Source organism: Sapajus apella, unplaced genomic scaffold, assembly GCF_009761245.1.
Source record: "Sapajus apella isolate SASKATOON/1434 unplaced genomic scaffold, GSC_monkey_1.0 scaffold52, whole genome shotgun sequence".
In the NCBI taxonomy this organism is placed as follows: domain Eukaryota; kingdom Metazoa; phylum Chordata; class Mammalia; order Primates; family Cebidae; genus Sapajus; species Sapajus apella.
This window is the reverse complement of record NW_022436992.1, coordinates 10,966,892-10,991,040: the sequence shown is the minus strand read 5'-3', so window position 1 is coordinate 10,991,040 and position 24,149 is coordinate 10,966,892. Positions and strand designations below refer to the sequence as shown.

The following is a 24,149-nucleotide window of genomic DNA, read 5'->3' as shown; positions in this document are numbered from 1 at the left end:
GGCAATGAACAAAGGTAAGACTTTTTATGTAAATTAATTAATTAATTAATTAATTTTTATTTTTATTTTTCCCCATTTATTTATTTTATTGCATTTTAGGTTTTGGGGTGCATGTGAAGAACATGCAAAATTGTTGCATAGGTACACACGTGGCAGTGTGATTTGCTGCCTTCCTCCCCATCACCTACATCTGGCGTTTCTCCCCTTGCTATCTCTCCCCAGCTTCCCACCCCACACCGTCCCTCCCCTATTTCCCCCCAACTGACCCCAGTGTGTAGTGCTCCCCTTCCTGTGTCCATGTGTTCTCATTGTTCAACACCCACCTATGAGTGAGAACATGCGGTGTTTAATCTTCTGCTCTTCTGTCAGTTTGCTGAGAATGATGGTTTCCAGGTTCATCCATGTCCCTACAAAGGACCCAAACTCATCGTTTTTGATGGCTACATAATATTCCATGGTGTATATGTGCCACATTTTCCCTATCCAGTCTATCGTCGATGGGCATTTGGGTTGGTTCCAGGTCTTTGCTATTGTAAACAGTGCTGCAATGAACATTCGTGTGCACGTGTCCTTATAGTAGAATCATTTATAATCCTTTGGATATATACCCAGCAATGGGATTGCTGGGTCAAATGGAATTTCTATTTCTAGGTCCTTGAGGAATCGCCACACTGTCTTCCACAATGGTTGAACTAATTTACACTCCCACCAACAGTGCAAAAGTGTTCCTATTTCTCCACATCCTCTCCAGCATCTGTTGTCTCCAGATTTTTTAATGATCGCCATTCTAACTGGCGTGAGATGGTATCTCAATGTTGTTTTGATTTGCATTTCTCTGATGACCAGTGATGATGAGCATTTTTTCATATGTTTGTTGGCCTCATGTATGTCTTCTTTTGTAAAGTGTCTGTTCATATCCTTTGCCCACTTTTGAATGGGCTTGTTAGTTTTTTTCTTGTAAATCTGTTTTAGTTCTTTGTAAATTCTGGATATCAGCCCTTTGTCAGATGGGTAAACTGCAAAAATTTTTTCCCATTCTGTTGGTTGCCGATTCACTCTAATGATTGTTTCTTTTGCTGTGCAGAAGCTGTGGAGTTTGATTAGGTCCCATTTGTCTATTTTGGCTTTTGTTGTCAATGCTTTTGGTGTTTTGGTCATGAAGTCCTTGCCTACGCCTATGTCCTGAATGGTTTTGCCTAGATTTTCTTCTAGGGTTTTTATGGTGTTAGGTCTTATGTTTAAGACTTTAATCCATCTGGAGTTAATTTTAGTGTAAGGTGTCAGGAAGGGGTCCGGTTTCTGCTTTCTGCACATGGCTAGCCAGCTTTCCCAACACAATTTATTGAACAGGGAATCCTTTCCCCATTGCTTGTTTTTGTCTGGTTTGTCAAAGATCAGATGGTTGTAGATATGTTGTGTTGCCTCCGAGACCTCTGTTCTGTTCCATTGGTCTATATCTCTGTTTTGGTACCAGTACCATGCTGTTTTGATTACGTTAGCCTTGTAGTATAGTTTGAAGTCCAGTAGTGTGATGCCTCCCGCTTTGTTCTTTTTGCTTAGAATCGACTTGGCTATGTGGGCTGTCTTTTGGTAATTAATTTATTTATTGAGGCGGAGTTTCACTCTTGTTGCCCAGGGCTGGAGTGCAATGGCCTCAAGTCAGCTCTCTGCAACCTCCGCCTCCGAGTTCAAGCTATTCTTCTGCCTCAGCCTCCTGAGTAGCTGGGATTACAGGCACCTGCCACCATGCTCAGCTAATATTTGTATTTTTAATAGAGATGGTGTTTTACCACATTGGCCAGGCTGGTCTCAAACTCCTGACCTCAGGTGATCTGCCCACCTCGACCTCCCAAAGTGCTGGGATTACAGGTGTGAGCCACTGTGCCTGGCCTGAAATCTTTTTCGGAACTTCTGCACATCAGTAGACATCCTTGAATGACATTAAATTGGGATGCCTCTTTTTTTTTTTTTTTTATTTTTTTTATTTTGAGACAGTCTCACTCTTGTTGCCCAGACTGGAATACAATGGTGCAACCTCAGCCCACTACAACCTTCACCCCCTGAGTTCCAGCAATTCTCTTCCCTCAACCTCCTGAGTAGCTGGGATTACAGGTACCCACCACAACACCTGGCTAATTTTTCGTATTTTTAATAGAGACAGGGGTTCACCATGTTGGCCAGGCTGGTCTCGAACTCCTGACCTCAGGTGATCCACCCACCTCAGCCTCCCAAAGTGCTAGGATTACAGGCATGAGCCACCATGCCCAGCTGGGTGCCCTCATTTTTAAATGTGCGTCTTAAAGTGCAATGTTATTCATTTGGAAGGTCCCTCTATAACTTTAAATTACCTTTAGTAAGATTTTACCACTTCTATAAGCATTTGCTGCTTCCAGGGCCTATGCATGTATAATACTTATGCATAGGTAGACATAGCTGGAAAATGGAGCACTCAGTTTTTCAGAAATTAAGGATCTCATTTTTACATTGAATCTTGGCTTTGGCTCTCAGATCCCTTTCATTAACTTAGCCAGTGATTTTTCTCTACCTAAGCACACAAGGAAAATAAACCAATGGGATAGAACACAAAAATTTCTATGGATTTCTGAAAGTCACAGATTGTACACTTGCAGTATTGCCACTTATTGCCAGTTTCTATCTGATCCAGTTAAATATCTAAGGCCTCCAACTGAATCCAAGCCAGTTAATTGTCAGATCCAATTTGATTCCAGACCCAGTCCAGTTTCTGTGCAACTTCTAAATCCATTTAGGTAAAACAATTTGCTCAAATGTAGGCAGCTCAAAACACAAATCATCTGGCTGATGTTTGCTCTCTGGGAAAAAAAAATACACAAAAATCTGTGGAGCTTTAGAATCTGAGAGAGAAGTTACCCTTGATCCCCAGTCCTGTGAGGGAGAAATGGTCACAACGAGCCCACTGAGTATGTTGATTGGTCACTCAGTCCTTTTGAGGGTCACTGGAAGCTCTACTTAGGATCCCACTTCTGACATCAACTGTTAAAACAAAAAAAAATTTTTTTTGAGATGGAGTCTTGCTCTGTTGCCCAGGCTGATGTACAATGGTGCAATCTCAGCTCACTGCAACTTCCACCTCCCAGGTTCAAGCGATTCTTGTGCCTCACCCTCCCGAGTAGTTGGAACTACAGGTGCCTACAACCACACCTGGCTAATTTTTCTATTTTTAGTAGAGACAGGGTTTTTCCATGTTGGCCGGGCTGGTCTCAAACTCCTAACCTCAGGTGATTCACCCACCTCAACCTCCCAAAATGCTGGGATTACAGCTGTGAGCCCCTGCCCCCCCCACAAATTAAAGTTTAAGCAGACAGTGATTCATTAATTGGGCAGCTCCCTCAACTAGAATAAGAAGTTTAAAGTAACTCTGGCACTGCTGAGTGATTGGAGAGGATTTATGAACAGAAAAAGGAAAATGATGTACAGAAAATGGAAGTGAGGTACAGAAACAGCCTCATTGGTTACATATCAGTGTTTGCCTTATATGAACACAGTTCAAATAGTAGGCTGCCTGTGATTTGCTGAAACTCGATGATTGGTATAAGAGTAGGTTACAGTCTGTTTACAAATCCAGTTAGGTTACAGTTCACTACAGAGGAACTTTCAGGCTAAACTTAAAATATGTAAGGAGGCGGCCGGGCACTGTGGCTCATGCCTATAATCCCAGCACTTTGGGAGGCCGAGGCGGGTGGATCACCAGGTCAAGAGATCAAGACCATCCTGGTCAACATGGTGAAACCCCGTCTCTACTAAAAATACAAAAATTAGCTGGGCATGGTGGCACACACCTGTAGTCCCAGCTACTTGGGAGGCTGAAGCAGGAGAATTGCTTGAACCCAGGAGGCAGAGGTTGCGGTGAGCTGAGATTGTGTCATTGCACTCCAGCCTGGGTAACAAGAGTGAAACTCCATCTCAAAAAAAAATATGTATGTGTATATATATATATATATATATGTAAGGAGGCTGGGAGCAGTGGCTCATGCCTGTAATCCCAGCACTTTAGGAGGCCAAGGCGGACAAATCACAAGGTTAGGAGTTTGAGACCAGCCTGGCCAACATGATGAAACCCCGTCTCTACTAAAAATACAAAAAATTAGCAGAGGGTAGTGGCGGGTTCCTGTAATCCCAGCTACTTAAGAGGCTGAGGCAGGAGAATCGCTTGAACCTGGGAGGCAGAGGTTGCAGTGAGCCAAGATCTCACCACTGCACTCCAAGCCAGCCTGGGTGACAGATGAGACTCTGTCTCAAAAAAAAAAAAAAAAAAAAGTAAGGAGACAACTTTAGCCTAAACTTAATTTCTTGTTTTGAGAAACAGAGCCTTGCTCTGTTGTCCAGGCTAGACCGCAGTGGCATGATCATGGCTTACTGCAGCCTTAACATCCAGGCTCAAGAGATCCTTCCACCTCATCTTTCTGAGTAGCTGGGACTACAGGTATGTGCCACCAAGCCCAGGCAATTTTTAAAATTTTTAGTAGAGATGAACTCTTGATATGTGTTGCCTAAGCTGGTCTCGAACTCCTTGGTTCAAGCAATCTTACCACTTTGGCCTCTCAAAGTGCTGGGATTACAGGTATGAGCAACTGCATCTAGCCATTTTTTTCTGAATCATAGTTTTTACTTATATTATTTTTCTTTATATTATTTTTACTATTTACAGTAAACAGTAAAATGAATTCAAATACTAGAATTTTTTGTCCAATTGTTAATTAGACATTTTGTGCTGACTTGACACTGGATTTTTTGTCTACATGTGCTTTGTCTTGAAGTTTGTTACCTTTGTGGACTTAATGAAACTGCTTAAATAACTATGATTATTTTTGTTGGATAAAATTGAAAAAGGGCTGGATGTGGTGGCTCATGCCTGTAATCCCAGCACTTTGGGAGGCTGAGGCGGATGGATCACCTGAGGTCAGCAGTTCCAGAGCAGCCTGGCCAGCATGACGAAATTCCATCTCTACTAAAAATACAAAATAAAATAAGTTGGGCATGGTGGTGAGCACCTGTAATCCCAGTTGCTCAGGAGGCTGAAGCAGGAGAATCACTTGAACCCAGGGGGCAGAGGTTGCAGTGAGCCAAGATCGTGCCATAGCACTCCAGCCTGGGCAACAAGAGTGAAACTCCGTCTCAAAAAAAAAAAAAAAAAACAATTGAAAAAGGATGCAGTAGATCTATACAAAAAAATATTCATGATAGTTTTAGCAAAAAATTCCAGAATATATGCATATTACATTTTTTCTGTAAAATAAAAATAATAAAAAGAAAATTATATATGACATATGTATATATGTGTGTTAATCACAATGTCTCAGGAGTCTGGTGCTGGGAATGGTCATGAGCCATGGGGCAGGTGGAAAAGGAGGCAAAGGAGTGGGGGTGGGGCTTCGGGAAGGATGGCAGGCAGGATATGGCAGACAACTGCTGGGCAGGAGGACTCAGGCAGGTGAGTCCTAGTGGGCTAGAGGACAGATGAAGAGGACATGGGTATGAAAGGCCAAGAGGCTGAGACTTGATCCTGAAGGGATGAGAAGCCAGTGCTTTGAGGAGAATGATCTAGATGGCAGTGCCCAAAATGTACTTTGGGAACCACCAGGGAGTCTCCAAGACAGGTCCATGAGTTCAAAGCCATTTTCTTTTCTTTTTCTTTTTTTTTTTTTTTCATTTTGGAGATGGAGTCTCGCTCTGTTTCCAGGCTGGAATGCAGTGGTGCGATCTCAGTTCACTGCAACCTCTGCCTCCTGGATTCAAGTGATTCTCCTGCCTCAGCCTCCCGAGTAGCTGAGACAGATGTGCACCACCACGCCCAGCTAATTTTTGTAATTTTAGTAGATACAGGGTTTCACCATGTTGGCCATGATGGTCTCGATCTCTTGACCTCGTGATCCACCCGCCTTGGCCTCCCAAAGTCCTGGGATTTTCTTGATAACACTAAAATAGGTATTATTGGCCTTCTTTACTCTTCCCATTCTGTTAGGGTTGTGTAGTGGAATTTTCCAGAGGCTACATGATGTCTGATGGCAACATCCCTCTAATTTTTTTTTTTTTTTTTTTTTTGAGATGGAGTCTCGCTCTGTTGCCCAGGCTGAAGTGCAGTGGCATAATCTTGGCTCACTGCAGCCTCCACCTCCTGGGTTCAAGTGATTCTCCTGCTTCAGCTCATGAGTAGCTGGGATTACAGACACCTGCCACCACTCTTGGCTAATTATTTGTATTATTAGTAGAGATGGGATTTCACCATGTTGGCCAGGCTGGTCTTGAACTCCTGACCTCAAGTGATCCAGCAGATTCAGCTTCAATGTATTTTCTTCCTGCTGCTTATAGTAAAACAGAAGAGGAGACAGATAAATTGAGGGAAGGCATTTTATTTATTTATTTATTTATTTATATATATAATTGAGATTTTATTGGTTGAGGATCAGTACAGACATTTCAATTTGTACACAATTCTTAACATACGTAATAAAAATCTAAAAAGATATGTACTATAATTCCTTTTTAAAGTTATTCCAGTGACTTTCCAGCTTAAAACTTAGATGCAAATTTTCCATAAGAGGCTATCAATACCTGTATCTTCACATGTTGATAAGCTGTTACATACGTCCCAAGAATTCACAACTGAATAGCATGTACAGTACATATTCAAATTTTTAATCGTTCACAGCACAGTAACAAACTTATTAGGAAAACAGGACTACCACATCAAAGACGTTACAGAGTGCACACAATTCTGACAGGGAGAGCCACGATCAGAGTGGTTTTCTTTAGGAAACAATTCTACTAAAAAGCAATATGGGAATAGAAGTAATTTAAAATGTTCAAGACATTAAATGCAGGACTGACTCCATATTGCCATTTAATATGCTTTGTATTATAGGATATAAAAACTAACCCCCCATCTATGGAATGTTAAGCTGACACCCGAGACAGTCAAAGCCTCCCATAATTCAATATCCCACACTATTTTCTGGTTGTACCAGAAAATGATGTCACCTCTTAAAAAAAAAAGCATTCACACTTTAAAAATGGGATGAGGTGGGATTCCCTCCTTCTTAAAAATGTTTCTAGAGCTACTAAAAAGCTTGCGTTTACAAAATAGTTGATAAAAATATTCCTCTGGATTGTACAAGAAGGGAGACAGGGACCACTGCTAAGACATGGTATATGGTATTAATCAGACTTGGCTTCTTTCTCTCCTGCTTCATCAGAGGCTGGACTCTCCTCAGTTTTTGTTTCCCCGTTTTCTGCAGGTAAATCTTCTTTAGTTTCTTGGTTAGCCACTTCAGCCTGTTTTCCCTTTGCTCCCCTTTTCCCTTTTGTTTGCACTTTTTTGTCTGAAGATTTATCCTTCACTGCTGCCTTTTTTGGCTTCGCTTCCACTTTTGCAGGAGGTTTCGCTGACAACCGCGTGGATGTCCTCTTGGGCTCTTCCTTGGCCGCCCCTTCGGCAGAGCTGACCGGGAAGGCATTTTAAACAAAAAGAGAGCCAGGACTTAATGGTTTAAAAAGCATTTTTAAATTTTTCATTTAATTTAATTTAATTTTTTTTTTTTTTTGAGACGGAGTTTCACTCTTGTTACCCAGGCTGGAGTGCAATGGCGCGATCTCGGCTCACCGCAACCTCCGCCTCCTGGGTTCAGGCAATTCTCCTGCCTCAGCCTCCTGAGTAGCTGGGATTACAGGCACGCGCCACCATGCCCAGCTAATGTTTTGTATTTTTAGTAGAGACGGGGTTTCACCATGTTGACGAGGATGGTCTCGATCTCTTGACCTCGTGATCCACCCGCCTCGGCCTCCCAAAGTGCTGGGATTACAGGCTTGAGCCACCGTGCCCGGCCTTAATTTTATTTTTTGAGATTGAGTTTCACTCTTGTCACCCAGGTTGGAGTGCAGTGGTACGATCTCGGCTCACTGCAACCTCCACCTCCTGGTTCAAGTGATTCTCCTGCCTCAGCCTCCCAAGTAGCTGGATTACATGGGCTTGCCACCACACCCAGCTAATTTTTGCATTTATAGTAGAAATGGAGTTTCACCATGTTGGCCAGGCGGGTCTCGAACTCCCAATCTCAGGTGATCCACCTGTTTCAGCCTCCTAAAGGGCTGGAAATATAGGCGTGACCTACTGCAGCAGCCTAAAAAACATTATTTTTTTTTTAAAGAGACAGAGTTTTGCTCTGTTGCCTAGCATGGAGTTCAAGCAATCCTCCTGCCTCAGCCTCCCTAGTAGCTGAGACTACAGACCCATGCCACCACAGCCGGCTCTTTTGACACATCTAACTCCACCTCAATCTCTGCTTCCCAGAGAACTTGAACTAGTTCAATGTATATCCAGAATATATATTTTTAAAACCCTAAAAATCAATTATCAAATGGCAGACAACCCAATACAAAATAGGCAATATACATGAATGCGTATATTTTATCTTCATAAAGGAAGATAAAATAATGGCAAAAAAACAAATTATAGGCTTGCGTTCGTTTCCTGGGGCTGCTGTAACAAATTCCCACAATCATGGTGGCTTAAAAACAACAGAAATTTAGTCTCAAAGTTCTGGAGACAAGTCCAAAATCAAGGCATTGGCAAGGCCACGCTCCCTCTCGAGGCTCTGAGGAAGATCCATTCCTTGGCATTTCTAACTTCTAGGGGCTGCTGGTAGTTCCTGGCTTTTTTGGCTTGCGGCTTCATCACTCCAAACTCTGCCTCCACCTTGCCCTCAACTTCTTTTTTTTCCCTTCTATTAGGCATCAGGAAAATCCAAAGGAAATGTGAATTAAGGTCACAGTTTGCTGCTACTTTACACCCACCAGAATAGCTAAAATGAAAAACGAAGGAATGTGTTCCACCCAGAGCGCTCATACACTGCTCACGGGGGTTACATCAATATCGTTGCTTTGTAAAATTGATTGGCAGAACTAAAGCTGAGCGTATGAAATTCTGTGGCCCAGAAATTCCAGGGCTGGTTATGTGCAGTTTTGTTTTCTTGTGTTTTTTTGCTATACCTGCTGGAATGGGAAGTATGTTGCAGTTTTAAAACATGGCTACAAATTCTTTGATGAACCTTTCATCAAGAAGTGGAGTCTACATCAAATGCTTTGGAATCATGGAGGGCTTATGACTGTTCAACCAATAGAATGTGGTGTTTGTGACACTATAAGACTCTGGAAGTGGTCGTAATTCCGGCTAATTTCGGCTTCCATTTCCTTTTTTTTTCTTTTTGAGATGGAGTCTTGCTCTGTTGCCCAGGCTAGAGTGCAGTGGCGAAATCTTGGCTCACTGCAACCTCTGCCTCCCAGGCTGATGCAGTTCTCCTGCCCCAGCCTCCCTAGTAGCTGGGGCTACAGGCATGTGCCACCATGCCCAGCTAATTTTTGTTTTGTCTTTTTTTTTTTTTTTTTTTCCCGCTCTTGTTGCCCAGACTGGAGTGCAATGGTGCGATCTCAGCTCACTGTAACCTCTGCTTCCTGGGTTCAAGTGATTCTCCTGCCTCAGCCTCCCCAATAGCTGGGGTTACAGGCACCCGCCACCACACCAGATAATTTTTTTGTATTTTTAGTAGAGATGGGGTTTCATCGTGTTGGCCAGGCTGGTCTCGAACTCCTGACCTCAGGTGATCCACCAGCCTTGGCCTTCCAAAGTTCTAGGATTACAGGTGTGAGCCACTGCGCCCGGCCCATATTCTTTCTAGAATACTTGCTCTTAGATTCCTGACCCTCCAGGTAGGAAGTGTGACCACATCAAATCCACCCTGCTGTGAGGAAGCCTAAGTCATGGGGCAGGCTATTGAGAGAGACCCTGAGGTTTAGTCCCAGGTAACTGCAGTCTTCGAGATATCCCAGCCCAAACACCAGATTTGTGAGCAAGAAATCTCCACATGACTCCAGCCCTGGCCATTCAAGTCACCCCCAGCCATCTGGATTTTCCAACTGAGACTCCAGGCAAGGTGGAGCAAGAGCAAACCATACCTTCCATGCCCCGTTCAAGTTCTTCACCCACAGAGCCCATGGGTATAATAACATGAGTGTTGTTTGACACCATTACATTTTGGGACACTTTGTCATGCAGCAATAGGTAGCTGAAACAATACCCAAAAGAAACATGCATATATACTCATCGACAGACAAACCTGAAAATATTCATAGCAGCACTGTTTATGAAACTGGTAACTACTCCAATACACCCGTCAACATCCAGTGTTGGATGTTCCACATCTAGTGGAATAGATACATAATTTGTGGTAATATCCATATATAATTTGTGGTAATGTTAACAGGATGCAATACTAGACAGCAATAAAAATAAACAAATCAGCTGGTCGTGGTGGGTTACACCTGTAATCCCAGCACTTTGGGAGACTGAGGTGGGTGGATCATGAGGTCAAGAGATCGAGACCATCCTGGCCAACATGGTGAAACCCTGTCTCTACTAAAAATACAAAAATTAGCTGGGCATGGCGGCATGTGCCTGTAATCCCAGCTACTTGGGAGGCTGAGGCAAGAGAATCGCTTGAACCTGGGAGGCAGAGTTTGCAGTGAACCAAGATTGTGCCATTGCACTCCAGCCTGGGAGACAATGTAAGACTGTCTCAAAAAAAAAAAAAAAAAGAATAAACAAATAACAGCCATACACAACAATATGAATCATATATTTACACGAAAACACACAAATCATAGAGTACAGCTTGATAAAATTTCATGAAGTGATCACACCTGTGTGATCAAGAAACATAACATCAGCCATAACATAAGTCTTCCAGTCACTACTCCCTTCGATGGTAATCGCTTTCCGGACTTCTAACATTATAGGTTAGTTTTGATGGTTTTTAAATAATGTAGTTATTTATACACACAACAACAGTTTCCTTGAAAACTTCCTAGGCTCCCAAACCTTTTGCTTCCACTTGGAACCAAGATTATTTCCTTTAAGCCTAGAGACCCTCATCTGGCAGTTACTGTCTCTGCTCTTCCCATCTGTCCCCTCTTCATATGCTGTTTGTTTTGAGACAGGGTCTCTGTTGCCCAGGCTGGAGTGCAATGGCATGATTGTGGCTCACTGCAATCTCTGCCTCCCAGGTTCAAGAGATTCTCCCACCTCAGCCTCCCAAATAGCTGGGACTACAGGCACCCGCCACCACACCTGGCTCTTTTTTTTTTTTTTAGTAGAAATGGGGTTTCACCATGTTGCCCAGGCTGATCTCAAACTCCTGACCTCAGTCTACCTGCCTTGGCCTCCCAAAGTGTTGGGATTATAAGCGTGAGCCACCGTGCTCAGCTATCCCCTGGACACACTGTATTCCACTGCTTTCAAGACACATCTTTCTTAAATTATTTATTGAATTATAACATCTTTACATAAAAACCCACAAATCATAGAATACGGCTTGATAAATCTCAAGACTGTCCCGCCACAATGTGTGGCAGTTCCACTCTTTAAGGCATACCCCAGGCTCTAAATCGGCACCAGCAGTAAACAGTGTAAACGCTGTGCAGCTCCAAGAAGCATACTTTCCATGCCCACTCAGATGTGGCCATGGGGCACAAGGGACAGGGAAGAACCTCAGAGAAGGCAGAGCCATGGCCACAAAGGACAACAGACTAAGATGCTTCTCCTAGATGGGAGAACCTAGGGCTGTCAGATGGGCCAATCAGGCAGCTTACCCCACTGCCAGTGGGACAGGCAGGCTGGTCCCTGTAATACCAGCACTTTGGGAGGCCTCAGCCGGAGGATCACTGAGTTCAAAGTCAGCCTGGGCAACATGGTGAGACCCTGTCTCTACAAAACCAACAACAAACAAGGGCTCCTCACTCTAGCTTATCTAGCTCTCAGGCAATCAGTAACAAAAGATTCAAAAAGCCATTAACCACAAGCTCCTCTTTCAGGGGGCTAGGGATTTCTCTGGAGCCCTGTATGTCAACCTATAGTTACCCCTTTATTTTTTTAATGCTAAAAATCATGCCCAAGGGTAGAGATTTAAAATGCTAATGCTACATACAATGTATGAAGAGGCATGTTTAGCATTGCACAAGCGCTAGAAAAATCCCTCATCTATACTCCCTGATGTGACCCTTCCTTATAGAAGACTAATCCACAGACCACCTGTGGGAAGAAGCCTGTGCCTTCTCCTTTCTTGGTGCTGGCTCTCTTGTGCACAAGCTAAAATAAAGATTTTCTTTGCTGCTATGTCTGGTGATCTCTCTTTATTTCTATCCTGAGAGATTATAAGAACCCAAGGTGCCAGTGACATCGAGGGCTGGAAGCCGCCATTCCTCCCCAATCGGTGCAGCTATAAGTGCATGCCTTCCTTTTGCTGAATAAGAGCTGTAATCATGTTAGCCTATTCTTCTCAGTCACTGTTTTGGATGGATTGTCTTTTAGTTTACAAGTCACTAATTCAGAAAACCTTTGTGCCACTCAAAGATACTGAACTTTGACGTGTATGTAGTAACTAAATGGGAATTTTGAGGTTTCTTTTTTTTTTTGGTTTGTTTGTTTTTTGAGCTGGAGTCTTGCTCTGTCATCCAGGCTGAAATGCACTTGCTGTCACCCAGGCTCCCAGGCTGGAATACAGTAGCATGATCATAGCTCACTTCTGCCTTGAATACCTGGGCTCAAGTGATCCTCCCATCTTAGTCTCCTGAGAAGCCAGGACTACAGATACATGCCAGCAAGCCTGGGTAATTTTTTAATTTTTAGCTTGTAAACACAGGGTCTCACTGTTTCCCAAGCTGGTCTTGAACTCCTGGTCTCAGTGATCCTCCCTCGTAGGTCTCCAAAAGTGCTGGAATTACAGGCATGAGCTGCCATACCTAGCTGTGTCTGGCCCATTTGAACAACTTTTAAGTGTACAGTTCAGTGGTTTAAATACATTCACAATGGTGTGCAACCATCACCATCATCCACCTCCAGAACTTTTTCATCTTTGTTAACTGAAACTGTATCCATTAAAAAATACCTCCCTGGCTGGACGTGGTGGCTCACACCTGTAATCCAAGCACTTTGGAGGCCAAGGCGGGCGGATCACCTGAGGTTGGGAGTTCAAGACCACCCTGATCAACAGGGTGAAACTCCCTCTTTTTTTTTTTTTTTTTTTTTTTTTTTTTTGAGACGGAGTTTCGCTCTTGTTACCCAGGCTGGAGTGCAATGGCACGATCTCAGCTCACCGCAACCTCCGCCTCCTGGGTTCAGGCAATTCTCCTGCCTCAGCCTCCTGAGTCGCTGGGATTACAGGCACACGCCACCATGCCCAGCTAATTTTTTGTAGCTTTAGTAGAGACGGGGTTTCACCGTGTTGACCAGGATGGTCTCGATCTCTTGACCTCGTGATCCACCCGCCTCGGCCTCCCAAAGTGCTGGGATTACAGGCGTGAGCCACCGCGCCCGGCCGAAACTCCGTCTTTAAAAAAAAAAAAAAAATAGCTCCTTGTGTTAAAAAAAAATAATAAAAATTTAAAAATCTGAGTCATACCACCAAAAAAAAAAAAAAAGCTCCCATTTCCACTTCCTGAGCTGTTGACAACCACCGTTTTACTCTTTGTCCCTATTAATGTGACTACTCTAGCTATCTCATATAAATAGAATCATATAGCATTAGTCTTTTTGTGACTTGGCTTATCTACAAGGTTCATTCAGATTGTAGCATATGTCAGAATTTTGTTCCTTTTTATGGCTGAATAGTATTCAATTGTATGTATATACCACATATTCTTTTTTTTTTTTTTTGAGACTGAGTCTCACTCTGTCACCCAGGCTGGAGTGCAGTGGCATGATCCCAGCTCACTGCAACCTTCACCTCCTGGGTTCAAGCAATTCTTCTGCCTCAGCCTCTTGAGTAGCTGGGATTACAGGTGCACGCCACCACGTCTGGCTAATTTTTGTACTTTCAGTAGAGACAAGGTTTCACCATGTTGGTCAGGCTGGTCTCAAACTCCTGACCTTGTGATCTGCCTGCCTCAGCCTCTCAAAGTGCTGGGATTATAGGTCTGAGTGACCACACCCAGCCACCACATTTTCTTTACCCATTCATCTGTGGAGGGACACTTGGGCTCGTCCCCCTTTTGCATATTGTGAATAATGATGTTATGAATACACGAGTGTATGATGTCTCTTTGAGTCCCTGCTCTCAATTCTTTTGATTATACCCAGAAATGTTTGTGGTTTTAAACCACTAAATTTTCGGATAATTTGTTATGTTCCATAGCAATAGGTAACTAATATAGCGGCAGATTTGAGAGCTATCACAAAGAAACAGAAACTTTTTTCCACCACATTTTATTATGAAAATTTATATATCATGCAAAATTTTTTAATGTACAGAAAAGTTAAAAGAACTTTTCGATTAACATTCACATACTACCACCTAGATTAAACTACTTTTAATGGTTTATAATATTTCCTTTATAAATTAGGTTAAATCACTGGGCACAGTGGCTCACACCTGTAATCCCAGCACTTTGGGAGGCTGAAGTGAATGGATCACCTGAGTACGAGACCAGCCTGACCAACATGGTGAAACCTCATTGCTACTAAAAATACAAAACTAGCTGGGCATGGTGGTGCATGCCTGTAATCCCAGCTACTCGGGAGGCTGAGGCAGGAGAATTGCTTGAACCTGAGAGGTGGAGTTTTGCAGTGAGCCTAGACTGCATTCCAGCCTGGGCAATAAGTGAGAAACTCCATCTCAAAATAATAATAATAATAATAAATTAGGTTAACTAGAATGTAATACCTGTTTTCATAGGTCAAAATAACAAATTAGGCTGGGCGTGGTGGCTCACAGCTGTAATCCCAGCACTTTCCGAGGCCGAAGCAAGTGGATCACGTGAGATCAGGAGTTTGAGACTAGCCTGGCCAACATGGTGAAAACTCATTTCTACTAAAAAAAAAAATACAAAAATTAGCTAAGCATGATGGCGGGCACCTGTAATTCCAGCTACTGGGGAGGCTGAGGCAGGAGAATTGCTTGAATCCAGGAGGTGGAGGTTGCAGTGAGCCGAGATCCTGCCATTTCACTCCAGCCTGGGCGACAAGAGCAAAAGTCCATCCCCACCCCCCACCTCCAAAAAACCCCACAAAATATTGGCAAATTTCATGTGGTTCAATCTTGATTTTTCTATATTTTTTTCTGAACCACTTGAAAATATGTTGAGGACTTCATATTATTTCACCCCTAAATACTTAGGCATCTCCTAAAAATTGGGATACTCTGATAATAATAAACACTATTATTACATCTAAAAAAATTAATCTTGAGTCATCTGAGAAAATTCCGTAATGAAACCTAATATATATATACCATATTCACATTTCTACGGTGGTCCCTGAAATGTGTTCTGTATCTGAATTTTTGAACCAGGATTCAATCATGGTTTACACATGGTGTTTGGTTATTATGTCTTTTGGTCTCACATACATTACCTCTTTTTTTTTCTTTTTCTTTTATTATACTTTAAGTTCTGGGGTACATGTGCAGAACGTGCAGGTTTGTTACATAGGTATACACGTGCCATGGTGGTTTGCTGCACCCATCAACCCGTCATCTACATTAGGTATTTCTCCTAATGCTCCCCTAGCCCCCTGCTCCCCGTCAGGCCCTGGTGTGTGATGTTCCCCTCCCTGTGTCTATATGTTCTCATTGTTCAACCCCCACTTACGAGTGAGAACATGTGGTGTTTGGTTTTCTGTTCTTGCATTAGTTTGCTGAGAATGATGGTTTCCAGCTTCATCCATGTCCCTGCAAAGGACATGAACTCATTCTTTTTTATGGCTGCATAGTATTCCATGGTGTATACATTTTCTTTATCCAGTCTATCATTGATGGGCATTTGGGTTGGTTCCGTTACTTCTAAAAGAAGAATTCTCAGCCATGTGTCCATGGTTGTCAGGGGATCACCAAGAGTCCTGAGAGCTAACAGACGTGTGTGTGTGTGTGTGTGTGTGTGTGTGTGAGATTCTCTACATAGCAGCTACCAAAGATTGAGCATTAGTGATGTAAAAGTCACAGATGATTAATTTGAAGAGGGAGAAAAGCCAAACTCATGATTGAACAACAGCCCTCTAGGAGGCTGGATATGCAGGGAGTGATACAGCTTTAGACAAGTAATGCAATCTCTTTTTTCATCTCTAATTTGTGGACAGTAATATTTGCATATCAACCTCAGTGGAAAGATGCATGTGAAAAAATGTTGTACCATCAACTAAAACTACAGGGAATTCAAGTTTCTGAGACCTTCGCACATAGACCTTTGCCCACATTGCAGTGAGGGAGAAGGTATGAAGTCTCAGGCTGGTTTCTTGGTGTTCCCATTCTCTTCACACTCTGGGAGATGGAACCCAGGGAGAAGACAAGGGCTGGGCAAGGTAACCCCTGCATGTTCACATATCAGTTGCTCTTGGGGCCCAGTTGGCAGCTTGGCTAGACTCCTCCCTAGAAATGGGATGGAATGGGAATAGGCCAGGACTTGTCACTTACTCCCACTACAGCCCTTTCTCCAAGACTTTACATTTCCTCTCTCACCATAGGTAGCTTGTGAAAGTCACTTCAATATCCTTCCTATGGGAAACAGTAATCTTAGTTTTCCATGCTTCTTCCAGAGGCCTTGGAGTACTGGGTATTTTGTCAGGAAATTTGTACCGGGGCAGGGTTGGGTATGGTAAAGGGGCTGGGATCAGGACCCAGGCTTCCTTGGCCAACTATTTCAAGCAAGTAAGATAAGAATGAATGATAAATGCCAGGTGGTCTCTGAAAATTGCAGTCCTCCCCCACCAAAGATTTCAGTTGAGGAGAAAGAGCTACAAAGCTATTATGAGCTATATTGTAATGAAAACATGAGCTTTATAAATAATAAACTTAGGAAGATTTAGTTGGGTGAATTCCAAACAATGCTTCCTCCAACTTCTATGCCAGCTTTTGTTCTCAAATGCCAGGTGTGAATTTCTCAATGTAATGTTTTCATGAACCATGGCAAGTTTAAACACAATCACTCCACTACTGCTCACCTTTGAATTCTGTCTTATGTTTGCAAACTGGTTAAAAACAAAGGAAGAATCTTTCAAAAAGTGTTCGTTAATGTCTCAGTAGCTTTCTATTTAATAGCTGGAAACTTGACCAAGCTATGTGATCCTTATAAAACCTTAGACTACTGGAGACCTGGTAAGAAGATGAAGTTCAACAGATGTGAGTTTGGATTAGCTGGTGACCTAACGGTTGGTAAGCTATTTAACATCTCTAAGCCTTTGTGTCCTCACTTGTGAAGAGGGAATACAAAATTCATTCAGTAAATACATTTTGAATGCTTACCACATACCAGGCACCGTCGTAGGCACCAGGAATACAAGGATAAACACGACAAGCTTCCTGTTCTCATGGAACTGAACATGAATGCTCAACAAGGAATTACATAATTCATTGTGGTTGATTCCAATTGCAATGACAGCACCTACCTCAGCAGACATCGTGAGGATTAAATGAGTCAATGTGTAGTCAGGCAAAGTCAAAACTGTTGTCATAGTACTATTTATAAAATTACATGGGCAGTAGAGTCTTGCTAATAGTTCTAAATAGTATAAATACATGTTAGGTATTAGATCCTCTTTTATCTTTTGCATATATTTAAATGGTAACTTGGTTATGTGTCCCTTATAACAAATAGGAAGGCATGCTTTCCCTTGATGTTGGAGACATGGTCTTACCAACCTAAGGAAAGATGAAGCTGAACTTGTTTAATGCTATCAAAAAGAGCAGTTCAGGCTGGGCACCGTAGCTCACACCTGTAATCCCAGCACTCTGGGAGGCCGAGGTGGGCTGATTACCTGAGGTCACCAGTTTGAGACCAGCCTGACCAACATGGTGAAAATACAAAAAATTGGCCAGGTGCAGTAATTGGCTGGGCGAGGTGGCTCATGCCTATAATCCTAGCACTTTGGGAGGCCGAGGCAGGTGGATCATGAGGTCAGGAGATTTTTTCTTTTTTCCTCTTTTTCTTTTAACTTCTGCCCCAGCTTGTTTCCAAAGAGAGGTCAGGAGTTTTAGACTAGCCTGACCAACATGGTGAAACCCCATCTCTACTAAAAATACAAAAATTAGCCGGCCTTGGTGGTGCACACCTGTAATCCCAGTTATTTGGGAGGCGAGGCAGGAGAATTGCTTGAACCCGGGAGGCGGAAGTTGCAGTGAACCAAGATCACGCCATTGCACTCCACGCTAGGCGATAGAGCAAGACTCCATCTCAAAATAAAAAAGAAAAAAGAAAATACACAAAATTAGCCCGGCATGGTGGGGGGTACCTGTAATCCCAGCTACTGGGGAGGCTGAGGCAGGAGAATTGCTTGAACCCGGCAGAGGTTGCAGTGAGCTGAGATTGCACCACGGCACTCCAGCCTGGGTGACAAGAGCAAAACTTTGTCTTAAAAAAGAAAAAGAAAAAGAACTGTTCAGCATTGCATTAACTGGATCAGCAAAGCCTAACTGTGAGTCTTGAGCCCGAGAGGAGTGGGGGATTAGGGCACAGAGTCTTTGCCAAATGTCTGTCAATCCTTACATGCCCTAAGTATTGTCTGTAAAATGAAAATATGTTTTGCCTACATATGGACATTGTTATAATCTATGTAGCTGCTAATGTGATAAATACAGTATAGCTTCCTTTAAATGAGTCACTGAAGTTTTGCTGTGCCTAGCATTTTTTTATTCTGTATTTCTTAATCAAATCTTACCCTGGGCCGGGTGCAGTGGCTCACAGCTGCAATCCCAGCACTGTGGGAGGTTGAGGCAGGAGGATTGCTTGAGACCAGGAGTTCAAGACTAGCCTGGGCACATACTGAGACCCCATCTTTACAAAAAAAATAAATAATGAAAAATAAATCAGACGTGGGGCATGCGCCTGTGGTCCTAGCTATTCAGGAAGCTGAAGCAGGAGGATCACTTGAGCCCAGGAGGTGGAGGCTGCGGGGAGCTACGACCGCACCACTGCACTTCAGGCTGGGTGACAGAGCAAGACCCTATAAAAAAATTTTTTTTCTATCCTGTCCTTTCCTGGGTGTAACCATTTAACAGTTCCTCATTTCTCTCAGGATAAAGTCCAAATTCCCTCCTAGGCACAAGGCTGTTAATCTTTCTTGGCATGGTGCCTGCCCTGCCCCCTACTCCATCCACCAAACTCTGACACGAACTTTCTTCTAGGCCATGGCATAGAGCCCTGGGGTCCAATTCACATATTCGGGCATCAACAGATCCAGAGCTCCTGAGTGGGAGAAATCCCCACAGCTCCAGCAGGTGTCATGCCAGCTGAGGGCACTGGATGCCGGTGGGCCTCCCTCCTCAGAGTAGCTTCTTCCGCCAGTCACCATTGCATCAACCCTGCCTCACCATTGCCCCACCCAACACTCCACAAGCCAGTTTCTAAATTAAAGCCATTTTCATTTCAGGGGTTTAAAAAATAAGCAATCCTGGAAATCACAAAGCTTCTTGATTATCAGTTTTCTGTGGACTCGCTTTCTTCACTGTTATTTGGAAACCCAAGGTCCATAATACCAGTGCCTTCACAGGCTATGTATGTGAATTATTTAACCCCTGGAGATAGAGAAAGCTGGATCCGGGGCATGTTAAAAGTATTTTTCAGGCCAGGTGTGGTGGCTCATACCTGTAACCTCAGCATTTTGGGAGGCCAACGTGGGCAGATCACTTGAGGTCGGGAGTTCAAGACCAGCCTGGTCAACATGGTGAAACCCCATCTTTACTAAAAATACAAAATTTAGCAGGCTATGGTGGCAAGAGCATATAATCCCAGCTACTCGGGAGGCTGAGGCATGAGAATCCCTTGAACCCGAGAGGCAGAGGTTGCAATAAGCTGAGATGGTGCCACGGTACTCCAGCTTGGGCAACAGAATGAAATACTGTCTCAAAAAAAAAAAAGGATTTTATTTTTCACTCCTCTCCCCACCTTAAAACCTTCCAAAACTGAAAAAGAGAAACAACTCCATCTTTTAAAACATGAAGAATAAAAGAGAGTAATCACTCCATTTATTAATTTGATATATTGTTCCAACAAAAGAATGTACTTAACATGTATGTACAGTTTAACTAATAACAAAAATGAGCTGGGCATGGTGGCTCACGTCTGTAATCCTAGCACTTTGGGAGGCGGAGGTAGGCAGATCACCTGAGGTCAGGAGTTTGAGACCACCCTGGCCAACATGGCCAAACCCCGTCTTAAAAAAGAAAAAAAAAAATGAAAACATGTACCTATAAACCAGCTTTAAGAAAATGGAAGCCGGGCCTGGTGGTGTGCTTCTGTAGTCCCAGCTACTTGGGAGGCTGAGGCAGGAGGATCCCTTGAGTCCAGGAGTTCAAGGCCAGCCTGAGCAACATAGCAACACCCCATCTCAAAACAAAAAGAAAATGGAATTTAATTGGTGCCTTTGAAGGCTCCTGTGTGCCCCTCCTCAGTCACAACCTCTTCTTCTCCCTCCTGTGATATCCACCATCCTGAATTTGACTTAATAATTCCCTTCTTTTTATGAGTGTTAATTCTTGGTGTATATTTTCCCAAACAACATGTTTCAGTTCTGGGGAACTTTTGCATTTTATATAAATGAAATCACTGAGTCAAGTATATATTCTTCTGTGATTAACTTTTTTCACTTAACTGTGTGCTTTTAAGATTCAACTTTGATCACACATAGTGGCTTACGTCTGTAATCCCAGCACTTGGAGAGGCCAAGGCAGGTGGATCACTTGAGATCAGGAGTTCAAGACCAGCCTGGCCAACATGGTGAAATCCTATCTCTACCAAAAATACAAAAATTAGCCAGGCATGGTGGCATGTACCTGTTTTCTCAGCTACTCGGGAGGCTGAGGCAGGAGAATCAACTGAACCTCGGAAGTGGTGGAAGTTGCAGTGAGCCAAGATTGTGCCACTGCACTCCAGCCTGGGTGACAGAGTGACACCCTGACACACACACACTCACATGCACACACACAACTGCTACCATGTACAGTGATAATTTAACTCATTTTCATGGAAGCATTGTGTTCAATGATATGAGTATGTGACATTGTATTTACCCATCTTCCTGGTGACAGTCATTTGTATGTTTTCAGCTTTTTGCTATTACGGACAGTGCTGAACATTCTGGTACCTGTCTTCAGCTTCCATGGCAAGGCGGCGGCACAATCCCAAACTGCCAAGCAAAGATAAAGGCACTGTTCTGGAAGGCCCAATTTAATGGTCCATTGTTTAGGACCACAAGGCGAGCAGCTGGAATGACTCCAGAGACGTCAGCTCCACCCTGAAGGATGCCGGGAGTGGGAGAGGTGGAACTGAGAAAGAAGTGATATGTAGATCCATGTTAACCATCTATGTCCCAGCCTCCCAGCGAGAAAACTGCTGCTGGAGAGGGAGCCAGAGGAGAGGGACTAAGGGCACGGTAATCATTAGAAAGTCTATCTTAGGGTCTGTAGCCATACTGACCTCTCACATCCTGAAAACCGGGGATATGGTCCCAGGTGGAGGAGAAAACACATTTGGTGATAGGTTGTTTGAAGAAAAAAAGGCAACTGAAAACTGTAGTCTTTTCCAGTTCACTTGTCTCATCTTTCTCTAGATTAAGTTGTTGGTTTTGTTTTGTTTTTTGAGGTGGGGTTTCACTATGTTGGCCAGGCTGGTCTTGACCTTGTGATCCGCCCACCTTGGCCTCCCAAAATGCTGGGACTACAGGCATGAGCTACCACACTGGGCCTCTCTAGATTAATTTTTAACCAATAGCTGGTCTCTTTTAAAGATGAGCAATGATCAGAAAGACTTCTGCATAATTAATGCAGCTTCCAGTTAAACAAGCTGATATTTATATCCTCCCCCACCCAAAACCCTACTGAAATGACGGTGAAGGAATAGAATAGGGCCTATCTTCACTGGCACCCACATGAGTCAGGAGAAATCGGTAGCTGAGAGAAGCAACTATAAGGTGGTAAAGTGCAGGAAGATAAAGTGTGACACATCTGTAGACTCCATGAAGGCACCAGACACTGTGTGTAAGGTGGGGATGAAAACAGTTGAATATTCAATTGCCAGATCGTAGGCACCTTCCTGCACCCCTTAAAGCCAGGGTGACCACCAGCCCAAGCAGGAAACTGGGGACTGTGGCCTTGAAGAAGCTAAATCTGAAAGCCTCTTGAATTAGGGACACAGACCTTAAGGGGGCCAGTAAAGTTATGTGGAATTAGAAACACAGGGATTAAGGAGAGGTCTGGCCGGGCACGGTGGCTCAAGCCTGTAATTCCAGCACTTTGGGAGGCTGAGGTGGGCGGATCACTTGAGGTCAGGAGTTTGAGACCAGCCTGACCAGCATGGTGCAACCCTGTCTCTACTAAAACACAAAAATTAGCCGGGCATGGTGCTACATGCCTGTGGTCCCAGCTACCTGGGAGGCTGAGGCAGGACAATGGCTTGAGCCCAGGAGGCGGAGGTTGCAGTGAGCGGAGATCACACCACTACACTCCAGCCTGGGTGAGAGAGTAAGACTATGCCTCAAAAAACAAGCAAACAAACAAACACACAAACATACAAACAAACAAAAAATAGCATGTATATGATAATCTCATTTTGTGAGGAAAATTTATGTATATATCTGTCTAGAAGGCTAAACACCAAATGTTAACCATGGCAGGGGAAAAAGTAAATTTGTCCCCTGAATGGTGAAACTTCCAACCCCCTTCCTTCATTTTGCTCCTAGATCACAAGTGGTCCCTACCTGCTACAGCTTGAATGTGTCCCCCAAAGTTCATGTATTGAGATCTTGATTCCCAATGCAACAGTGTTGAGAGGTGAGACTCTTTTTTTCCCCAGAGAGGTGAAACTTTTAAGACATGAGTAGGTCATGAGGGCTCTGTCCTCATGAATAGAATAATGCTATCATTTCAAGAATATGCTAATTATAAAAGGATGAGTTAGGCTCCCTTCCCCAACCACTCTCTCTTGCCCTTCCACCTTCTGCCGTGGGATGATGCCATAAGAAGGGCCTTATCAAATTCTGAGCAGATGCCAGCACCACGTTCTTGGACTTCTCAGTCCCTAGAACCATGAGCCAGTAACTTCCTGCTCTTTACAAATTACCTGGTCATAGGTATTCTGTGATAGCAGCACAAAATGGATAAGACATTTTGTCTTAAGCAAAAAGCAAATTAAAAACATATATCAGAATATTATTTTGTGGAAAACAGAGTCCAGTAAATACTTTATGATTTCAAAAAATGTATAGATGATGATTGATGAAAATGATAGAAATACAGTGATATAGTTTGGATCTGTGTCTCCATCAAATCTCATGTCAAATTGTAATTCCCAGTGTTGGAGGTAGGGCCTGGTGGAGGTGAGTGGATCATGGGAGCAAAATTCTCTCTCGTGAATGGTTTGGAACCATCCCCTCAGTGCTCTTCCTCAGTGAGTGAGCGAGTTATGAGATGTGGTTGTTTAAAAGTTTGTAGCTCCTTTCCCCTTCTCTCTTCTCCTCTTGCTCCCACCATGTAAAATGTAAAATGCCTGCTTCCCCTTTGCCTTCCACCATAACTGAAAGCTCCCTGAGGCCTCCCCAGAAGGCAAGAAGAAGCTGCATGTTTCTTGTATAGCCTGCGAACCATGAGCCAGTTAAACCTCTTTTCTTTATAAATTACCTGGTCTCAGGTATTTCTTTTCAGCAACGTGAGAACAGTCTAATACATACAATCATGTTCTGCATAACAATGTTTTGATCAACAATGGACTACATGTATGATGATGATCCCATAAGATTATAATGGACCTGAAAAATTCCTATTGCCTGGGACAAGATGTGGAGGTGGGAGACGGGGATATCAATGATCGTGACCCTGTGTAAGCCTAGGCTAATGTATTTGTGTCTTAGTTGTTTTTGTTTATTTGGTTTTTGACACAAGGTCTCCACTCAGGCTAGAATGCCTACTGCAACCTCAAATTTCTGGGCTAAAGCAACGCTCCCACCTCAGCTTCCCAAAATGCTGAGAATATAGGTGTGAGCCACCATGCCTGGCTACTTTTTTCTTTTTTCTTTTTTTTTTTTTTTTTTTCAGATTTTTTTTTTTTTATTTTTTTTTTTTTTTTTTGAGACGGAGGTTTGCTCT

At 43.2% G+C, this 24,149-nt stretch overlaps 1 long non-coding RNA gene and 1 pseudogene across 2 annotated transcripts; one reads left to right on the top strand and one right to left on the bottom strand.

Moving 5' to 3' along the window:
- Positions 1 to 7,193: 7,193 nt before the first annotated feature.
- Positions 7,194 to 8,297, bottom strand: LOC116526955 (annotated as a pseudogene). The gene is made up of 2 exons (XR_004258327.1): positions 8,266 to 8,297; positions 7,194 to 7,477 (listed from the first exon to the last, which is right to left on the bottom strand). The product of XR_004258327.1 is annotated as a non-histone chromosomal protein HMG-14 pseudogene (transcript).
- A 3,619-nt stretch (positions 8,298 to 11,916) lies between these two features.
- Positions 11,917 to 23,706, top strand: LOC116527013. Its single transcript, XR_004258347.1, has 3 exons — positions 11,917 to 11,927; positions 23,060 to 23,065; positions 23,618 to 23,706. It is a non-coding gene; the product is annotated as an uncharacterized LOC116527013 (long non-coding RNA).
- Positions 23,707 to 24,149: the final 443 nt, after the last annotated feature.